This window comes from Dasypus novemcinctus, chromosome 6, assembly GCF_030445035.2.
Source record: "Dasypus novemcinctus isolate mDasNov1 chromosome 6, mDasNov1.1.hap2, whole genome shotgun sequence".
In the NCBI taxonomy this organism is placed as follows: Eukaryota; Metazoa; Chordata; class Mammalia; order Cingulata; family Dasypodidae; genus Dasypus; species Dasypus novemcinctus.
The window spans coordinates 54,369,342-54,375,341 of record NC_080678.1 but is presented as its reverse complement, the minus strand read 5'-3'; positions in this window follow the sequence as shown (position 1 = coordinate 54,375,341).

Sequence of the window (6,000 nt, the reverse complement as noted above, 5' to 3'; positions counted from 1 at the left end):
AGTTGGAAGAAGCATTGGTATCCTATAACTATAACAAGACAGAGACAAATTAATCTTCCTACTGTTGCCCACCATTTAAAATTTAGATTGGAAAACCATGTTAAATGGTTCTTCCACTGTAACTGTTCAGCTAAGATTTTTAGTGTGATTTGTTGAGTTTGATATTTTAAGTTTCATAATTGCCGACTTAATTGGAGATGGAAAGTTTCCATTTGATCTGATATATGAATGGAGAAGGCACTTTGAAGTTGTTTTTTTTATTTGATTCCAATTATGTTGAGTGCCATTCCATTTTAAAGGAGTGACACAAATGTTAGAATGCCTCCAGTCAATTTTATTTATTAGTGGTCCTCCTGGAGGAACCCAGTATCCTCCTATACATGTTGAATCCTTTAGGGATAACGGGGGCTCAACATCCCACCAGGAGGTGAGGGCAAATACCGGTGGATCTGTTATATGGGCCCAAAAGTTGTCACTAGCACTGCAGGGGTTAAAAGACATAAGGATGAGCAATATGTACATTTTCCATGTTCCCACCTTAGCAGAAGCAGTAGTGACTACTGTGAAATAAGCTACAAAACTATTTTTAGGCATCTTAGGGCACCCAACTCATGCCATAAGAGCTTGTGCTTGGTTGCCCAATTATTTAAGATTGCCCATGTAACCAGTTCAGTCCCTTGGGTAGTCCTCGGGACGATGTTGGTCAATTGCAGGTTGAGCGCTTCCAGGCTTGGTATTGAGTTGTGCTGCAGATTCCATCAGGCCATGGTATGGTTTTACGTGCTTTGCTGGAAGCTGAAGAGATCCTCCTAGGGAGAGAACACATGCATAACGTCCTTCCCATGTTGGATAAATTTAGTGGAGCATGCCAATTACCATTACTTGTTCATCCAGAGGTTTGTATAGCACTTTAGGTTACATTTTTACAATTGGTATTTGAAAATGTCATTCTGCTGCTGTATATCGATCCTCACTGCAATTTTAAAAATTTAAACTGTATAAGGCTATTTGTATGACATCCTTTGGGCTGGTTAAACCTAACACCTTATTCCCCCATTTTGTTTTGTAAGCATAATTTTAAAGTGAATTGAGATGATTTTGTAAAAAAATTATTTGTTAACATAATATTATTAACATAATGAAATAGGGTTAAAACTACAGGTTTTTTTATACAGTTAGGTTTTTGTTATTAGGCTAGGATAGATGATTGGGTTATGCACACAGCTTTGGGAAAGTGCTTTTAAATTTTCTGTTGGCTTGGTCACAAATGAGTGCAGGCTGGCTGGACTTCCCTAAGGAGATATCAGAGAAAGCTTCAGGAAAGTTTAAAGAAAAGTGATAGTGACATAATTGGCTATTAATTTTTGTAATAAATTAAGAATATTTAGGGTTGCTGCACACAGCAGTGGTGTTAATAAAATTTATGATAGCTTACTGTTATATATCACCCTGTGGCAGTTTTTAATGTGAATTGGACAAGTGTGAGTTAAAGTATCTGCCTTATGGCAGCTTTTAGTGTAAATCAGATGAGTATGAGTTAAAGTGTTGGCATACTGATTTTTAAGTAGAGACGTTTTTATGATATATATAGTTTTTAATAATTAAATTATGATTAACAGCATTATATATTTTTAATATTATGTTGGAACATTATTAAATTTTCAGGAATTTTATATACTCTTTAAGTACTCATATGAACTTTTTACTCATACAACTTTAACAGAGGGTTAAAGAATCCTCTTAATTTTACAATACTTTTAAATATTGTTGATGTAACTTATATTAAATGAACTTAACTATTTTATTACTTTTTTTTAAGGTAAAAGAACAAATCCTCTGCAAAAGCGTGAAATAAAAGCTATTTTTCAGGATCTGACTTTGAGAAAGCATGTTTGAACATTATGTTCCGTTAAACATGATAAGACTTGTTTTTTTTAAAACAGCCAAAGACATGATATGGTTAAAGTACAAGGAGCTATTTTGATAAAAGAGACTTTTGTGCACTGATTAATCAAGAGAAAAACTCTTTGTAAACTTTTGCTAAAACAGATTAATGTTTTAAGAAACTTTGAGAAAGAACAAAATTTAACTTTGTATTAGTAGACTATTTGATATGAAAGCTTTTAAAACTTGATAGACCCATCAAATCTTAACTTCATCTACAAAAATTCCTTTTCTGCACACCTTCTGTACTTCTTGTATTCATTCAGGTTTTGTCCTAAATTTTACTCTTTTTTAATAACTACTCATTTTATCTTAGGGCAAAATTCTTTTCTGTTTCCTTAATAATGAAAACATGTCCTATACACCCTATATACGTAAGTTACCAAAATGATTTTGGAAACTGTATCTAAGCAAACTTCTTACAACATACAATTACCATCAATACTGTAGAAATGTTAAAATAATGATTCAATTTGGTTATATGCAAATACAAATTTCAAATACCTAGTAGCATGCAATATTAGAAATAGTTTTTTAGAGGCAAGTTGGCAGGGGAGGTTGGCTGCCGATAAGTTTTCTTGTTATGAAGTTACTTTTTGTTATTATTATCAATTCAGTTTCTGTTTAATAATGGATTTTTGGAATTAGCTATTTAAACACTTTAATTCAAACAATGCTTCCACAAACTTCTTATAATTATTCATAATCACATGGACTGTAATTACTTTATCTTAAGACAAATTTTACCTTCACAGAACACATTTTTTTCACTGAATGCTACCACAATACTTTTTAGAGCTTGCCATATGCATTCATGTTTTGTCCCGCGTATTTCCATTTTGATTGTATGAAAACTAGCCTTTGTATTTTAGGACAAAACACACCTTTTTGAATAAACATCAAATTTCAGTTAGCATTCCCACAAAGTTTTTCCCTTTTTTAATATTCATTTAGGTTTTACATGCTTCACTTTATCCTGTGAAGAAAAATATTCATTTCAATTGAGGCAAGAACTATTTCTTATGAAGAAACTTGTGGTAATTCCATTAATCAGGACTTACAATTTTTATCATTGTAGAGCTCTTATTAGCATTTATACTTATCTATTAATATAAGCTTTTATTTATTTTTAGGCCATTTGAATAGAGCTCTTTTAGGATTTTTTATTTATTTGTATTCCCATCCAGAGGTATTAAAATATAGTCTGACATTGAGCAAAGAGACAAATACAAAAGCAATGATAACACACTAACAGAAACATTAAGTTTACAATTTGACTCATAATTCTAGTTCTAGAGTTCCCATAATTCAAAACCTAAGGTTCTCTTGTTGGGAAAGTATGAACACAAGTTCTGTACTGTTTGATGCAATGTAGTAATTTGTTGTTCTTTCACTCTACAATTAGCTGCTTTCAATATTTGTTGTGAAGTGTGGAGATAGATCTCCTGGTTGTTTTGATAATGTATTTCCCATGTTATACTAGTGTCTGCTGTCAGCTTACCTCTCTCAGGGCAGCTGATGTCCAGTCTGGGCAGGAAGCATGGTTTGGACCAGTGTCACTATGCAGATAATATTCTTGTGACTGAACCCAGGGAGCAGCTTACCTCAAGGGTGGCTGTGATCACTGGCAGCAATGAATGTCAGGACTGTAGTTCTCCTGGGCTATTCCCAGGGGCTGTTCCAAAAAATTCCCCTCAGCTGGGGGAAAATCAGCTGCCCCACACTGGGCACCAGTTGCTGTGGGAATGAAAGACTCACACGCCAAAACTCATGTGCAAGGAGGTCTCCATCTGGTTTATTTCTCTTGCTTGTATATCATGTATTTTTTTATTCTGCCAAGGACTGTGGTTAAAGTTAAATTTCCCAAGGATGGTTTGTCTTGGAACACGAAATGTTGGCTCTAGACTCACATCCTATCTAGTGGCAGAAAGGGCAAGAGGTGACCGATTTCAAACTTCAAGCGCAAAGAGAAAGCTTGTGCAGTGATAAGCAAGGACAGAGCTATATTTGCTCTGAAACGGAAAAAGATGAGCTTTAATAAATCATTTAACATTGCCCTTATTGAGGTGGTGGAACTAATTGCCACATACAAGTGTATATTTTATGCCAGTGTGAGCATATTATCTTTGTTTCCTTTCTTCTTTTTTTTTTTTTTAACCTGAGTACTTGGTGTATACTGATTTCCAATCCCACATATAGAAAAATATATATTGATAAGTTTAATGATATTTTATTATGGTTATTTATTGATGATTATAATCAGTAATGTGAGTTATTGTTAAGAGAGGCTAGGAACTCAGTAAAACATGCTAGGGGAATGTGGCTTCTCTTTTCCTATCCTCCTCCAGACTTTTCTCTCCATACAGTAATTAAAGCAAATGGTGCTACCTGCCCTACAGATGTGTTTATTGCTCCTGCCACATGTGCAGGTGCTTTGCCATGGAATACTAAGAAAGAAAATTCTTGATTTGCTCCCAGATGGTGGGAAGAAAAGTTAGGAGACCTCAGTTCTAGATATTGGTCTGCAGCCAACTGCTTATATGCTTTCACCTCTGTGAACCTCAGATTCTTCAACTGTAAAAACAGTTACTTGGCCAGGATAATCTCAAAGTTCCCCTTTAGTCATCTTCACTCTGAGGTCTCATGGGTTTTCTCCCCTCTTCTTCCTTCCTTCCTCCCTCCCTTCCTTCCTCCGCCTGCCCCTTTCTCTTTCTTTCTGGGTGTGTAAGTGTGTGTGTTTTGGGGGGAGGGAGGTTGAATCAATGGTCTCCAGAATGGGGAGCATAAACCAAGAGTAGCCTGAGCTAAATCTGCTCATATATTAGTGTCCCCAAATGCCTACTCTGTTCTGAAGAGGCCTCTCTAGTTGGGTCATCAGTGACATGAATATATCTCCTGCTGTGAGCTCAACTCAAGAGGGAATCTGTGAGAAATGGGTGAGTTATCCAAGGGAATGAGTGATTTTCCTTAGACCTGTATAGGTGCTTCTCTGAGGGTTTGCAATTCCCTGACTCCAGACAGTACATGAGATTGAGGGTTTGAATTGTCCTTCAGCTCCCATTTGAATTGTCCTTCACTCCTGTTTGGGAGTGGTGGTGTTACTTTGGCTCTTTTAAGACCAAAGAGACAAAAAGAATCCCAAAGGTCCTTCAGTCCTAGAGTGGCATCTGAAACTCGTGGGACTCACGGGACTCATCTCCTCATCCAGGCCACTCCTGACTTGCCCGGCTATTAATAGCACTGCTGTCCCTCTAATGACCTGAACTGAAAACTACAGAATATTTCTTGACTCCCATCTTTAAGTAGCTGGCAGGTTCCTCTCTAGACTGCCCGTGTTATATGCTTCAATTCACCCTACTCTTTGCTTTCCCTGCCCAGCACCCAAGTTAGGCTTTTGTTCAAGGGCACCAGAAAGAAGTTCAGAAACCAAGAGACTTGAACCATTTCCATTTGTGAGGCTCCCCATACATTAAGAAATATAAACAAATTTCCAAATAGGAATATAGAAATTCAGTCTGCTTATAATTAAGAAAAACAATGCTTTTAACACAAACAAGTATAATGCTATATATCTGTGCAATTTACAAGAGAATTAGAATTTGTACTAACATGTTATTTATTTACCTGTACCTTATTCAGGATGGAACTTGATTTGACAGCTGTAGTAATGGTCTTTCAGTCCTGCCTCAGTGGGCCTCTCTGATTATCTGTAACCTCACTTGGAGATCATTAAAGACTTCCATGAGCAGAGGGCTGGTCCGTGGCCCAGCTCTGTGTCCTCTTAGCAGCTCTGCTCTCCTCTCTGACAGACTCTCTGTTTTTTCTTTGTTTTCTTTGTGCCTGTTAAGCTTCTCAAAGCCCAACTATAATTATGTGATTCGACCATTCAACAATCTTCAGGGCCCTAATGAATGAAGATATCCAACTTTACATATATTCTTTCCCTCTAGCTGTTGTCTATATCACGCATCCTTTCTGTGTAGTAGTAGAACTTTGAAGTTCACCATGTTCATGATGACAGTGATTACCATGATAGGCTGTAATGTCTATGGTGAC